At 42.9% G+C, this 17,029-nt stretch overlaps 1 protein-coding gene across 1 annotated transcript in view; it reads left to right on the forward strand.

The window, feature by feature from the left end:
- Nucleotides 1-4,053: 4,053 nt before the first annotated feature.
- The window catches only part of CYFIP2 (cytoplasmic FMR1 interacting protein 2), a 75,876-nt gene continuing 62,900 nt past the window's right edge, over nt 4,054-17,029 (forward strand). The window contains exons 1-2 of the mRNA XM_066590472.1: nt 4,054-4,190; nt 15,938-16,011. The gene's annotated coding sequence lies outside the window, so the exon portion shown is untranslated. The remainder of the gene's footprint in view (nt 4,191-15,937; nt 16,012-17,029) is intronic.

A 17,029-nucleotide genomic window follows, 5' to 3' on the forward strand; every position in this document is an offset into this window, starting at 1 on the left:
ACATTGGATAGGCTCCGACGGCAGAGAGGCTGGCAATATACAGTAAGAGAACCCCGACGGACGTCTTCCAAGATCAGAGCTGTACAGCCTTAAATTATAATGTCTTTATACATCAGACAGTGGATTGGAGAGGGTTAATATAAGAGGCCTGAGCATAGAAAGGTTATCCCCACCTCAGCATCTTGTAAGCGCTTGAACGCAACAATCTCTGGCGATCCCGTTGAAGTAAATGGAGCAGAGGTGCGCATGCATGGCCTCCTCTGTCCACACTTTGGCATGTGCCAAGGCTTGAAATCCCAGGATCTTTGATAGTGCCAGCAGTTGGAGCATGACCGATCAGCAAGTTATCACCTGTCCTGTGGAAAAGGGATAATTTGCAGAGACAGGAAATTCCCTTTAAGGCCGGATGCACACGGGCGAGTCGAATTCTTTGTGCAGAATCCTGTAGCGGACTCCAACCCTCTGCCCGGCCGGCATCTGCGCGTACCTGTCTTTCTTTATCCTCTCTGTACTGCGGATGGTCCGCACGGTGAGCCGTCGGACTTGCGCAGAACAGATTTTTTTTTATAAACCTCTGCTTATCCCGTGTCATCGCCTAGCGATGACGCAGAATCCGTGACCTTTCCACAATCTCATTGCGAAAGGGCCGCAGATCGGACGGCTTCCGTTGACTTCAATGGGAGCGGTCTGCGCAGAATCTGCGCAAAATAGAACACGCTGCAATCGATTTCCGCTCGCTTAGAGGAAAAAGCGTTTTACAATAGAATGTATTGGGCAGTATTGGCTCCTGATTCCGCCCAGGTGCAGATGGCCTTCTCATTGTTTCGTGTGCCCTCCTGCTGCGGTCTTCAGTACCCACCTCTTTCCCTGGATTGTTAGGAGGTTTCAAATATCAAAACTGCTCAGAAGAAAAAAAATTGTTATGAAGGATATAACTTCCTCTTGTTTTGCTGGATCACATTTCTATAGAGTAACAGCTGCAGGACACAAGGCGAGATGTGAGCAGCGCACAAATCCCAACGCTACATTGTGTAACAGCTGCCGGGTGAATACAAGTGTATACTGCTGCTACATGGGACACAACACATCTTAGATAGATATGAGAGATATAGATAGATATGAGATAGATAGATAGATAGATAGATATGGGATAGATAGATATGGGATAGATAGATATGAGATAGATAGATAGATAGATAGATAGGAGATAGATAGATAGATAGATAGATATGAGATAGATAGATATGAGATAGATAGATAGATAGATAGATAGATAGATAGATAGATAGATAGATAGATAGATAGATAGATAGATAGATAGGAGATAGATAGATAGATAGATATGAGATAGGTAGATAGATAGATAGATAGATAGATAGATAGATAGATAGATAGATAGATAGATAGATAGATAGATAGATAGGAGATAGATAGATAGATAGATATGAGATAGGTAGATAGATAGATAGATAGATAGATAGGAGATAGATAGATAGATAGATAGATAGATAGATAGATAGATAGATAGATAGATATTGGATGGATGGATGGATAGATAGATAGGAGATAGAGAGATAGATAGGAGATAGATAGATAGGAGATAGATAGATAGATAGATAGATAGATAGATAGATAGATAGATAGATAGGAGATAGAGAGATAGATAGATAGATAGATAGATAGGAGATAGATAAATAGATGGATATGAGATAGATAGATAGAGAGATATATAGATAGATATGAGATAGATAGATAGATAGATAGGAGATAGATAGATGGATAGATAGATGGATAGATAGGAGATAGATAGATGGATATGAGATAGATAGATAGATAGAGATATATAGATAGATAGATATGACATAGATATATTCATATCTATCTATCTACCTATAACATATCTATCTATCTAACCCTTATCTATCTAAAATCTACCTATCCCATATCTATCTAACCCCTATCTATCTATTTATTTATCTATCTATCTCATATGTATCCCTTATCTATCAATCTATCTATCTATCATCTATCTAAGGCCGCCTGCAGACGAGCGGGTCGGATCCGGCGGCGAGAGTTCTCGCCGCAGGACCCGACCCGAGAGCCTGCAGGGACGAGCGCGTACTCACCGTCGCCTGGCGGCCCCAGCTCTTTCATGTGCCGGCTGACGGGCAGCCGGCGCATGCGCAGACCGGAGCCGGCGGCCGGGTGAGTGACGTTTCTGTGCGAGGCTCTGCGAGCCCCGCACAGAAATAGGACATGCCGCAGTTTGTTTGCCGTGCGACATTTCGCGCGGCCAAACCGCGGCCGTCTGCATAGGAGTGCGTATTGTAATGCACTCCTATGCAGGCTTTCAGTGGCGGAAATCCCGCCGCGGGATTTCCGCCCATGTGCAGGCGGCCTTAACCCTTATATTTCTATCTAATATCAATTTATCTTCTATCTATCTATCTATCTAATATCTATATATCTCATATCTATCTAATATACTACTGCTACATGGAACACAGTCTATATATCTATCTTATATTTATCTATATCTCTCATATCTATCCGTCGACCTATCACAAATTTATCTATTTATCTATCCATCTATCCCTTATCTATCTATCTATCTATCTATCTATCTATCTATCTAATATCTATCTAATATCTATTTATCTTACATCTATCTATCTATCTTATATACTGCTACATGGAACAGTCTATCTATTTATCTATATGTCTATATCTCTCTATCTATCTAAAATCTATCTATCTCATATCTATCCCTTATCTATCTAACCCTTATCAATCTATGTAACCATCTATCTATATTTCTCATATCTATCTATCTCTTATCTATCTATCTCATATTTATCTTTCTATCTATCGATCTATCTGTGTATCCAACATCTATGTATCTATCTATCTAATGTCTATCTCTCTCATATCTATCTTTCTAACATCAATCTAACTCATATCTATCTATCTAATATCAATTTATCTTACATCTATCTCATATCTATCTTATATGCTACTGCTACATGGAAGACAGTCTATTTCTCTATTTATATCTCTCATATCTATCTATCTATCTATCTATCTATCTATCTATCTAATCTATCTATCTAATCTATCTAATCTATCTATCGAATATCTATCTTATATACTACTGCTACATGGAACACAGTCTATCTATCTATCTATCTATCTATCTCATATCTATCTATCTATCTATCTCATATCTATCTATCTATCTCATATCTATCTATCTATCTATCTATCTCATATCTATCTATCTATCTCATATCTATCTATCTATCTCATATCTATCTATCTATCTCATATCTATCTATCTATCTATCTCATATCTATCTATCTATCTATCTATCTATCTATCTCTCTCATATCTATCTATCTATCTATCTCTCTCATATCTATCTATCTATCTATCTATCTATCTCTCTATCTCATATCTATCTATCTATCTATCTATCTATCTCATATCTATCTATCTCTCTCTCTCTCATATCTATCTATCTATCTATCTATCTATCTATCTATCTATCTATCTATCTATCTATCTATCTATCTCATATCTATCTATCTCATATCTATCTATCTATCTCTCTCTCTCATATCTATCTATCTATCTCATATCTATCTATCTATAATCTATCTATCTACCTATCTATCCCATATCTATCTATCCATCCATCTATCTATCTATCTGTGTCATATCTATCTATCTATCTATCTATCTATCTCATATCTATCTATCTATCTATCTATCTATCTATCTATCTATCTATCTATCTATCTATCTATCTATCCATCCACCTGTTTCCCTTCTACCTGCATCCTATCCTCGGTACCTCCAGGGGCTCCTCCTGGCACAGTACCTGACCAGTATCGTCCATCACTTGACCCCAGCTGCAGGGTGACTGCTGTGTGAGGCTTCTGGGAGGGGGCGCCTCATCATCATCGGAGGAGCAGCACTTCCCATCTGCTGCTGCAGCCATGTTGAGCTCTTTGTGAGGGGGTGGGAGAGAGGGAGGAGAGAACAGCCGATGAGAAGAGAGCTGGAGGATGGTGGCAGACATCAGCCCTGAATAGAGCAGAGGAGATCCTACATCCCATCCAGGGAGCAGCAGACACCTGCAGCCAGCATCCTCCTCCACTGCAGCACTCCCTGGACCATGCTCAGCCTGGTAAGTCCTGGTGCTGGCATCATGGGGGGCATTGTGGTAACCGGATCTCTGCCCTCCCACTCTCCAGGCTGTGTGCACATTGTATTTGGTTTGCTTTTTATCATGGATGCAGATGCTGATCTCATCCACCTTGTACACAGCACCCACCCACTCCAGGCTCGGTGTGCCATCAGTACTGCAATGTGCTACTAGCCCATGCCACCTCTGCCCAGGCTGCTGCTGGCATCACCCCCACCCCCATTACCCATCTAGTACTCTGCATCGATAGGGAGGTGGATTTGGTTGCAATGGACCCCCTGAATACTGGCTGTAGCTGTGAACATGGCCAGCTGTATGCAGACTGTGACTCAGTATTTTCCTTATACCAGGCCAGCTATTGCCCCGTCTTTGGCCTAGAAGTGCTTACCCAGGCTAATGCATGACTGGTGCATCCTTATTGCCTATGAATCAGTACAGTGGCAAGTGTGCAGCAACCTAGTGGCTGCCTGGCATCTAGATCCTTATAATCTTCAAGCTGGCACAGTGTTGGTACTGTCTACAGGTGTATATATATACACCAGGTCTGCATGTACCAAGTATCCTATCTCTTGTACCAATGTTCACTCATCATTGGACATTTGCACTAGACGACGAGTGTCTACCTAGTATCTGATCCTTACTACCTGTGCACTGTAGAGTATTTGCCCATCATTGGGAATATATACACCAGGCTGGTGTCTGCTTGGCATGTCATCCTTCATCGCAGTACACTGTCCTACATACCTGAGCAAGAATCAGTAGTAGTAATTATTTCCATATGTTACTCCTTTGGCCATAATGATATCAGATCATTTCTGCGACATACTTTCTACTAACGTCTGTTACACTTCAGCTCGTATTTCCCTCCATTCATCCTGCAAACGTCTGTCAAGTTCTCTGTAAGAAGATGGGCGCTGTTCATATTTCCTGACCCGAAATTCCAGTTTCTCTCAAAGATGTTCAGTAGGGTTCAGGTTGGACTCTGTGCAGCCAGTCCAATTGTGGAACATCCATATCCTCAAACCAATGTAAGACAGTGTTGGATTTGTCACAAGGTACGTTGTCTTGTTGGAAGTATGGCCGACCATTCCCAGAGTATTGTCACATTGGCCGCACATTATTGTCTAGAATGTCAGGGTCACCTCTGTGATCATGGTTCTTGTCACTACAACCAACGGACTGAGCCCATGCCACATAAAACATCCCCAGACCTTAACAGAACCACCCCCTGACTTAACTGTAGGCACAACATACTTAGGCAAAAGGTGTTCCCCAGCATCCTCCATACCCAGGTACGTCCATCCTATGTGAAGATTGAGTAGTGTGATTCATCACTCCATAGAACATTCTTCAATTTCTCAACTGTCCAATGACGATGCTCCTTGCATCACTGTAGACAGGCCGATGCATCTTCTTTGAGAGACCTCAATAGACGTTTGCAGGATGAATAGAGGGAAATGCCAGCTAAAGTGTATTAGATGTTAGTAAAAAGTATGCCACAGAAAGTACCAAAGGAGGCCTCACTAAATATTAACATATGGAAATAAACACTATTATTGATTCTTGCTCAGGTGTCCAATTACTTTTGGTAGGGTAGCATATTTGCTTATTATCAGGTGTATTTGCACCAGCATAGTGACTGATCCTTATTACTTATGCTTGGGCATATTTGCACCAGGTTAGTGTCTAATCCCTATTACTTACCAGTCCAGAGTTTCTCATCATCAGTCATCTTGATTTTAGGCCAGTGTCTACATAAACTTCTGGACGGACCGTTATAGCGTTTGGTCATCATCACTTTATTTGCGTCTGCCTGTCACATGGGTCCCTGTGTACCAATATAATGTTTGCTGGTCATCAGTAAAATTTGTATCACTAATGACTTAAGAAGTATAGATATGGCCTTCATACTACACTTACCCAGCATCAAGCTGCTAATGCTTACATTCGAGTTTAGTCATCCTTCCTGAACTTCAACCTCAACATTAGTATCAAATCAGATGGTTCATCATCGGATAGCAAAGCCATGGAGAATTTCATATGCCTGATACATTTCTTAGCAGATATCTGCTGGACTTCAGGCTCGTAAATACTCAGTTGTATACCAGCTTCACCCGGTAGTCTGTTACTCCAATTCTGACTAGGGTGTGATAGTGAATGTAGCATTTTTGCGTTGGGCTATTGAAAGACTATATTATCTGTGTTCTAGGATAGAGTTTGCACATCGCCTGGTTCAGCACTATGTATAAACTGGGCTAATGTCAGCAAACCATCTATGGCCTTGTTGTCTTGTGCCTCTATTATGTATCCACCAAGTTAGGGTGGCTTTACATGGGACAACTATCTTCTGAACAGTCACTCGAAACAGTCTCTAAAGCGTATTAATGACTGTTGTTTGTGTCCTAGATTGTCTGTCACTTGTTCAATTCATCACCGGATGAATTGTTGGGAGCATTTACAAGGGCCGAAATGTAGTTCGTTAAGTAGTTAGGGGGCTTGAAGCTCTATGGCGGGCTTGTAATGGAAATTTCGACACCTCCCCAACACAGACTCATTGGTTCACTAGTCCATGAATGCACTTAAATACGTGCCAGTGGTCTTCGAGTGAACAAGACTTTCATCGAAGACCAAACCGCAGCCTCAAGACTTCCATCGAAGACCAAACCGCAGCCTCAAGACTTCCATCGAAGATCAAACCGCAGCCTCAAGACTTCCATCGAAGACCAAACCGCAGCCTCAAGACTTCCATCGAAGACCAAACCGCAGCCTCAAGACTTCCATCGAAGACCAAACCGCAGCCTCAAGACTTCCATCGAAGACCCAACCGCAGCCTCAAGACTTCCATCGAAGACCAAACCGCAGCCTCAAGACTTCCATCGAAGACCAAACCACAGCCTCAAGACTTCCATCGAAGACCAAACCGCAGCCTCAAGACTTCCATCGAAGATCAAACCGCAGCCTCAAGACTTCCATCGAAGACCAAACCGCAGCCTCAAGACTTCCATCGAAGACCAAACCGCAGCCTCAAGACTTCCATCGAAGACCAAACCGCAGCCTCAAGACTTCCATCGAAGACCCAACCGCAGCCTCAAGACTTCCATCGAAGACCAAACCGCAGCCTCAAGACTTCCATCGAAGACCAAACCGCAGCCTCAAGACTTCCATCGAAGACCAAACCGCAGCCTCAAGACTTCCATCGAAGACCAAACCAGCTGCAGCAGCGAGCACATCTTTGGAAACCATCCAGAGACTGTGGCGGCGAGTGGTCTTTGACGACCAGCAGGGACTTTTCGGTTGAGGATCACTCGCACATATATATTTTTTCAGGAACCAATGAGCATAACGTGAGCGGGCAAAATGTATAGAAAAAGGTGGGAGCCAATCAGTATTCAGCGGGAGGCACACAACGAACAATGGCACACCTCCCTGCAAAGCTGTTGGTTAGTCGTTGAAAGACAACGATTACCTGTTTATACCAGATGATAATCAACTACCGTGTTTCCCCGAAAATAAGACAGTGTCTTATATTAATTTTTGTTCAAAAAGGTTTAACTTTTTTACATGTATAGCTGCCTGGACACTATTTAAATTGACTTTTTTAATTAACTGTTAGCAGGGCTTAATTTTGGAGTAGGGCTTATATTTCAATCATCCTCAAAAAGCCTGAAAAATCATTTTGCATCCTCACAAATTCTGGAAAAAACATGATATGTCTTATTTTCAGGGTATGTCTTATTTTCAGGGAAACAGGGTAGTGACTATTTTCAGATGAGCTGAAACAAAGCGACTAGTGAAAAGATTCTTGCTCAGTTTGTGGCCTTGTTTATATGGAACGGTCGCCTACATTCGCTCTATCGAGTGACTATTCAGACAGTAGTTGTCCCGGGTATAGCCACCGTTAGTATGCCAAGCACATAGTTTTATATGGGACCTGGGCATCATCTGATTGCTTATTAGAACAGATCATACTCAGCATTTGACTCTTTGCTACTCGTAAACTGGCTAGTTTCCGCATAGTCTGTGTAGCCTCATTATCTGGTGCCAGGCTAGTGCTCATTAATTGGCTCACTATTATATATGCACCAGGTAAGTGTTTGTGTCATATTTGAGTCCTTTGTATTGGTGCATCAGGGCAGTGTTTGCCCATCATCCGAAAACAAACTGCTATTCTCTCTGTTGCATTGCATATCTTGTTTGCTTAGCATCTTATTCTCTGTGTACCAGTCTAGTGTTTGCCCATTGCCCCCCCTTGGCCCTGTACCAGCAGCATTTAATCTCAGGCCTGTATTTGCACAGCCGTGGGCTCGGTATTTCGATGGTAGTGCATGTGATGGGTTGTGCAGCAGGTGCTTGCACAGGAAGGGCCGGGCTTAGTGACTGATCCCTTTACACAGTCAGATCTCACATCCGCAGCATCTGAGCCTGGACACATCCTCCCCCAGCAGCCGGGTTCCTGCATGCCACCCAGAGAGGTAATCACGCAAGTGGGGCGACATTGTGCAATGCATAGGAGCCGTCATCTGTGGACAGTGCACATCTGATAGGGAGGATGGCCTATTATGGCTGACATCTCGTTAGACTGACTTTTGCTGACAGAATGCCTCCCCCTGCACTTCTGATAGTGGGTTCTGTAGAATCTGTTATGTAACAAGCTCCTTATTTTACATGGTATGTTATTATATATATGGAATACTGATGCAAATGCATATACGCAGTATTTACCCTGATATGTCTATAGAGATCAATGTGGATAACCCTCGTCCTGCAGTCGTGGCATTATATGGCGCATGCTAAAGTTAACGGGGATTTATGTAATAGAGGTACACTTTGGTTCCTTTAATATGAAAGATAATTTGGGTATTGGCTTTGCTCTGCAGCTAATAGAGGTGGGTGCCTGGGGTCATGGAAGCACATAGATGCAGTGCCCTGGATTGCCACTAGGTGATGTCACAGGATGGCAACTCCTGTCCAAACGACCTATTTGAGCATTTGGATGTCATAGGGTCCCTGGCTCAGGAGCCACTCTATGAGCCAGAACACAGACCTGGTTCCTTCACGGCCATTCATTTGTATGACTGCCACATAGTGCTACATTGCTATACGCAGAGGCCACTAGAGAAAAGAATATATACCATGGAAAGGCTTACCCTGGAGATAGCAGCTGATCACCAGGCGTGAGAGAAACCAAATCCATGAAATTGGCTTAGTGAGACAACCGGTTCCTTGACATCAATGTGAAAAATTGGTCTATTGCACTTTGTGGGCATCACAAAAAGAATATACCGCCTCGCATGCATTGTTTTTTTCACAATGGCGATTTCCGTAACAAAAGATGCAACTATACATCATGGTGGATTAAGTAGACCAAAGGCCTACAGCTCTTTACTCAACTTCCCCTCCCCTACATTGGCACCATAATTATAGTTAGTGCCATCACTTTTCTGTGCCCAGCACTGCTTCTCCAGTCCTTCCTGCTCATCTCATCTCTGCATACTTTCCTCGTCCTGCTGCCACCCCAATGCCCCTCTCAGATCCTTTCCAAAGTATTAGTGCCCCCCTTTATGCCCCGAAGAGTACTAATGCCCCATAAAGTAATAGTGCCCTCCCCACAATAATAATTCTCCTGTAGTGCCCACAAGAAATAATGTCTGCTTTGTGCCCCCATACAGTAATAATTTCCCTTTGTGCCCCCCTCACAAAATAGTAATACCCACTTCATGCACTGGATAAGTAATATAGCTCTTTCTGTGCCTGCACAAAACAATAGAGCCCGCTCTGTGCCCTCACAAAGTAATAGAGTCCCTTCTATGCCCACAGAAAGTAATAAGGCACCCTCCTTGCCCCCACTAAGTCATACAACTCCCTCCGTGCCCCCACACACAGTCCCCTCTGTGCCTACCACAGAGTAGTAGAGCCCCTTTTGTGCCTCCACAGTTACACAGCCCCTTCTGTGCCCCTGCAGTCCACAGCTCCCTCCTAGTTGGTCATACAGGAGAAGACATACTCCACATTCTGCAGCCTGATTATAGCGCATCCTATACATAGCCTACTCTTTCTCTTTTCCTACTGTACTGACAGCAGAAGAGGGGGTGGTGGAGCCGGCGATGGATGGGATGCACTATTATCAGGCTGCAGCGTCTGTAGTACGTATTCTCCTGTGTGAGTCAGTGGCCGCCTGTAAAGACAGGGCGGTTTGGGTGGCCATGGGCCCCCCTGAGCCTTGGGTCCTGGGCAGCTGCCCATATGCCCCTACTATAATCTGTCAATGAAGGTATAGCATAAATTTGCATACATCACAGGCATCCTTTGGAGGTATGTCAGGTGCATTTTCTGTATACGTCAAGTGAATGCTCTATACGCAGTGTAACTATTTGGGAGGCAAATCTACACATCCATTGCCATGTAGGTAAATCCTGATATATATGAGTATACTCTCCCAATGTGTCAATTACCATTGTTGACTTTTAGTATTGATGTAGTCAGAAGAGGGGTACTATCGTAGGTGGAGGACTAGTAGTTGAGCAGGTGGAGTATTAGTGACGGAGGAATAGTTGTGATGCATACAGATTAATAGTTGTGATGCAGGTAGAGCCTTGCAGGCGCAGCCGATGAGGTAGTAGCTGTGCAGGTAAGGTAGTATAATAAAAACAAAGATCTGGTACCGTGTTAGCCAGTAGAGCAAAATGTGATTGTTCTCAGCAAGAGAAACCAAGTAATCTTGTAGATATGATACCTTTTAATGGCTAACAAAAATACATGATGTAATAGTGAGCTTCCAAACCAACGCAGGGTTCTTCTTCAGGCTTAAATGGATTGGATCTGAAGAGGCATGGATATTTATACATACTTATAACATACATACTTATGACAAGGCACAGATATGGATGTGATTGGTTTGCACTTAAAAGGAATTCTGCAACAGCAAACAAACTTTTTTGGGCTAGGCACTGATAGCGGAGCGAAAGTTTTATGGTCCCTAAATTACTGTTTGGGTGGGGGGGTCGTCAGGCTAGAAATGCTACAAGAGGTACACAAACATTTTTAGCTAAACACTGATAAGGGAGTGAAAGTTTATGGTCCCTGAATTACTGTTGATGGGGGTCTTATCTGTGCAATAAATGTCTCACACTTCCCATTCACGCATAAATCCTGGGGAATAATTTAACCCAGTATTCAGCGTGTCAAAGGTTGTTATCAATTTATATTCCCAAATTCTTCTGTGGTTTTGTGACTTGAAACCATCCTTCAATATCAAAATTCTCATATCTCCTATGTCATGTCCACGGTTAGAGAAGTGCTCGGCCACAGGCTGTTTAATCGTGTGGCGATGAGATCTCATCGTTGCTTTCAGTTTCTGTCCTGTTTCTCCAACATAAAGACCCCCAATCTCATCGTAAGGTAGAAGTTCTAGTAACAGTGATGCTAGTAATAAAGTAGCAGTGATGCATTCAGTAATGCAGTAGTAGCACATGCAGAAGTGATGACACAGTTGGAGGAATACTCCTATGTGTGGTGGAAGGAGTTCTATAGAAGTGAAAACCATATCCAATGCCTATACGATATACCCATATTGGCCCTATACCCGGATTGGCTGCAGGCATTTCACATACAGATGCTTTATTGGAAAAAGATGGAAATTCCAAGCATGCAGGAAAGAGCGGCAGTATATTGCTAACTGTCTAGTGCTCAGCTTGTCCATGTTTCCCAGTGATTTCTACATAAAAACAATGTTCACGTAGTGAGACCTGCAACTAAAACGGCCGGGCTGATTTGAGAGGATGGTAAATTGCCCAATTTTCCACAACCTCCATTCCTGGAATAGTATTATGTGAGAACTATACAGCAGTATTATATGGGCTCCTATTGGAGTATTATTTGGATACTGCACATTACATGAGTACTATATGGTGGTATTATTTGGGTTGTATACTCCAGGAATTTCTCGCCACTGTATGACAGTATTAAAGTATTATGTGGGCTGAGAAAATCTGTCTAAAACTAGCAAGCAGGGGGGCCCTATTTTGCTTAATGCCCAGGGCCCCACTTTCTATAAAATCAGCCCTGCACAATAATACATTATGCAGAGTACGGCTCATCTGGTCTATTCATTGGCTTGTAGAGGATCATACTTTTATCTCGGTTTTAGACTCTTGCCGTCTGGTTTGTCTGAAAGCTTCCATTCATTGTCGCGGTCTGTGGATCTTTGAATATTGAATACATTGCTTTCATTGATATGTACATTGTGTTAGTGAAGGAAGCTAGGATTTCTCAAAGCAAATGACACTTTAAAATACCACATTGTAAAGGTAGAAGGACTGTCAGAAAACAATATCAAGTTTCCTTTACACTCATAGGCTATAAACACCTTTGGCGGGGAATTTCTTTTCTCTTAAATGCATGTATTTTGGTCCGACAATCATTTGTGCAATAGGGTTTAAATTTTGCCCCATTTGTCTTCTTCAGCTTCTGCATATCACCACATCTAGAAACCGCAGACAGAATCTCAGTAGGAAATCCATCAGTGAGGCTAAACTGGTGGCTAAAGCCGCTTTACACGTAGATGATTGTCGGCACTTTGGTGTCCGACAGCGGTACCAGCGATGATTGCTCCTGTGCTTTTTTGCACAGGTGCGACCATCAGTCAGTGAATGGAGGCCTCCATTCAGAGCAAACAGGCCGTCATTCATAGATGAACGATGGGCTCTTCAGAAGGAATGATGCAGTGCAGGCCAGTGATGATTTTTAGGTCTGGATGAAAGATCCGATCAGCGATTTGTTGCAGATTTTTTTTTTACCGCATGTATTCACACTGCACAGTTATCGTGCAAACTGCTTGATCTAATGAGCGATTTGCATGATAATTGTGCAGAGTAAAGAGGCTTTAAGCCCTGTTTTCAGGCAACGATTATCACTCAAAATTCGCTCAAAAGACATCATTTCGCAACATAATCGTTGCGTGTAAATGCTACCATCGTTTGCTTTTCGTCTGAACGATGATTTTCAGTTGAGTTTAAAATCCATCATTGCGCAGGAGAGCTGATAGCAGGGACTGCTCGCTGTGATTCTCCAGCGCTGATAACACTGTATTCAGCTGCAGTCCCCAGGCAGAACAAAGGGACTGTATGCAGATAACAAACCACCTGCTGTTCTCTGCATACAGCTCAGCGAGGCTCATTTACATGCAAATGAAGGTAACAAGCTACTAATGGGCATAAGTGCCATTAGCAGCTAATGCAAAATGATCGCTCGAACTGTCATTCTCCTTATCTTTTGAACGAATTTTGAGCGATCATCTTTGCGTGTAAATGGGGCTTTAGTTTCCCTCTCCTAAATGTTCTTATCAGCTAATTTATGACCACAACAAAGTTTATTTTATTGCGCTCATTAACTAGCTGATAAAAACTGCAAGAGGAAAGGGAGACTGGATGTAAAGTAGGCTGTCAGTTCAGCCTCACTGACAGATCTATTATGGAGACTCAGTCTGCAGTGTCTATATACAGTGATCTGTGGAAGCTGCAGAAGACAAATGCAAAATTTTCAATTAAAGCTTATTGCAAAAATTATTGTCAGTCCAAAATACATGCATTTAAGTGAAATAAAATTGCTCCTGTGATTCTAATATAATCAGGGGGAATATCTGTATGGACTTTCCTCTGTTTACCTCCCATCCGCCCCTCAATGCAATTTACTTGGTGATCGCCATTTCCAAGATCCACCAACATCTTCCATCAGGCCAGTGCTTTTCATGATTTGTACTTGTGTAGTTATCCTTAGTCACTGCTAACGGGGGTTTCATGGCATATTGAATTAATGCTTTTTATTCCATTTTTTGTTTACATTTGGATATGTGGCTTATAGAGATGAGCGAGTATACTCACTAAGGCACATTACTCGAGTGAATAGTGCCTTAGCCGAGTATCTCCCCGCTCGTCTCTAAATATTCAGGGGCCGGCGTGGGGGCGGGGAGCGGCGGGGGACAGCGGGGAGGAACGGAGGAGAGATCTCTCCCCCCGCTCCCCGCCGCAACTTACCTGTCACCCGCGCCGGCCCCCGAATCTTTAGAGACGAGCGGGGAGATACTCGGCTAAGGCACTACTCGCTCGAGTAATGTGCCTTAGCGAGTATACTCGCTCATCTCTAGTGGCTCATGGTTGTATTTTAATTCTTTGTTGTGTATATTGTACTTTTTACTCTTTCATTTATTGCTTATATTCTTGTTGTACCACAAATCTTGTTTTCATGTTCACTTGTTTTTACTTTGTAGTTTTTAATTGTCTTACGGTTACCTCACACATGTGGATTATTTATTCATTTATCTATCATTGTTTTTTGATTATTCAAATAATTAGTGGAGCGCTGTGCCGAGCCACCAGTTTTTGTTATTTGCGCTCCTCTGTGATTTGTACTTAGCAGTGGTAGTCGTGAACCTCCCAGAAATCTGTACAGGACGAAGTTTGCGCATGATCAAGAGTTGGTACACCCTTCCCCTTGATTTTTTTTAACACGCCATAGACTTCTGTGGCAGCTTTCTGCTTAACATGCAGAAAGATAGGGCAGGTCCTGTCTTTTCTTGTGTGTGAGAAACACGTTCATGAGACCGAACACCTTAAAATCAATGGGTTTGTTTCATCACAATCGTCTGTTTAAGCCCTAAAATGTACATCTGGGCCACAAAAAGGTTGAGCCCCTCATTTTATCTTTGAAACTCGGACCTCACCTGACTTAGCTACAAACATGAGAGATGGCCTTGCCTGTATGTAGCCTTGCCCACTGAGATCCATGGAGATCAGGGTCACAGCCAAGCTGCTGAATCCCATGTTCACACGGCAGAAAATTTGCTGACTTGTGGATTTGACGAGAAACGCACCCCGATGCTGTGGCATATCCGCACCCCATTGCTATGATTAGGAATCCGCGTCATAGTCTGAACGGGGCAAATTCTCTTCAAATCCGTGTTTAGAAAAAAATAAGTAACTGTTAGTTCTTGATGTGGATTCAGCGCCTTTTCCGTGTCAGGCTAAATTTGCGTGCGACCCACAGCCATACATTTCCATAGCTGTGGCAGAAGTCTGAAGCATTTACATATCATGTGATCTGTATTACTTGATTGGGTAGCATTACTTTTAAAACTGAAGTTTTTTCATTTACTTGTATGCCCTAAGTAAGAGTGGTAACCCTGAAAACGAGTTGGAGGTCCCACAGACGTTCCTTAATCTATACAGTGGGTCACTAGGTCATAATGATGCAATTAAAGAGTCATTTAACCCTTTGCAATCCAATTTTGAATTCAGGGTTTCCTAGGGGGCTTTCTCTTTCTGCCATTATACAATGGTGCCATCTGCTGGCTAGAGCCAGTACTGCAGTATGTGACATGCTGGAGAGGCCTCCAACAACAGAGCGGCCAGTAATATACAGTAGGAATACCCTGCCGGACGTCTTCCGACATTGGAGCTGTACAGCCTTCAAATAGAATGTCTTTAGACGTCAGACAGTGGATTGGAAAAGGTTAATAGGTAGATAGATAGATTGATTGGATAGAACTCCAAGATGGCGAAGGCCCCTTGTGCCCTCCTTATAACGTGGCCCTGGCAATATACAGTACAACGCATATTTCGGCTCAGCCTTTATTGAGCATTCGTTACAATGTAATTTATATCCATTGCTATAAAATAAACCAGCATTATAAATATTTGTCCAACTTATAACAGGTATTCCCTTCTGTTTTTCAGAAAAATCGATGATCCGTCACTTGTGAAGAAACGTGAAGTTAACACCAAAAGCTATATAAGACACATTTCTTGTGGTAAGGTTTATTCAATCATTGCTTTGCTTATTTTACTACGTATATATGTGCTGAAAGCTTTGTCTGAGCTTCTAAAACCATCTAGTACATCACCATGGTGACATGAAATAATGCCACCCCACACACAGCGGCATTATTCCCCGGTACCAGCGGGACGAAGTTTAGTCGTGTCTCACATGAGCTATTTTCTGGGACTAATCTTGAAGATTGCAATGTAAGAAAATGCGTATGAATTGCCAAGTCAGCCACTTACAATAACGTAGATGTGGCTGCTTTTCAAGAATATGTCTTACTAGAAGAGATCCTTTTATTTTGGGGTCTCTATAATAGTCACCGTTAAAACTGGTGGAGGTGGAAGATAAGTTGTGTGCACCTCACATAATAAGAAACGCTGAGGGTGCTCGTGTTTTGGTGCTTCCATTTGTGCAGAATAGGTATAGTATAAGTTGTAGAAGATAAGAAAATCCTAGTTGCTTTCCTCCACAAACAGCAGGACATCTGTCCACTGTTTGTGTCTGGTATTTGACATGAATGGGCTGAGCTGCAGTACCACACACAGCCTTTCGACAACTGTGGCACTGTTACAGAATCTGCATTGGGACCCAAGAGCTATAAGTTACACCTCTGTCGGACAGAATATCCAGAATATCTTCCTAACAACAAAGTGCTTATGACTTGAATGTATGGATCTACTGAAGAAGGGGTGCTTCCCCCTGCTACAGGTGAGCTGCTCTATGAGTAATGGCTGTGAAGCTTCGCCTCCATTCAAGAGCTGCTGCTGGGGTAAGAGTCCAACCTGCCGTGCTCCAGAAAAACAGGCACATGGGCGGGCTTGAGAAGACGCTCCTCCGGAATTGTGGCATATAAAGCACAGTGTGAGAGTGCAATGGCAGGGAGAAGAGGAGGTTGAGGAAGAGTTGGTAGAGTTGGGAAGTGGAGGCTCCACTCCCAGGTCACATGATGGTGCCCATATTGGCCTGATATAAAGAATTACAGCTGTGTCGCAGCAGTTGGTGGC

This window comes from Eleutherodactylus coqui, chromosome 2, assembly GCF_035609145.1.
Source record: "Eleutherodactylus coqui strain aEleCoq1 chromosome 2, aEleCoq1.hap1, whole genome shotgun sequence".
Classification (NCBI taxonomy): Eukaryota; Metazoa; Chordata; class Amphibia; order Anura; family Eleutherodactylidae; genus Eleutherodactylus; species Eleutherodactylus coqui.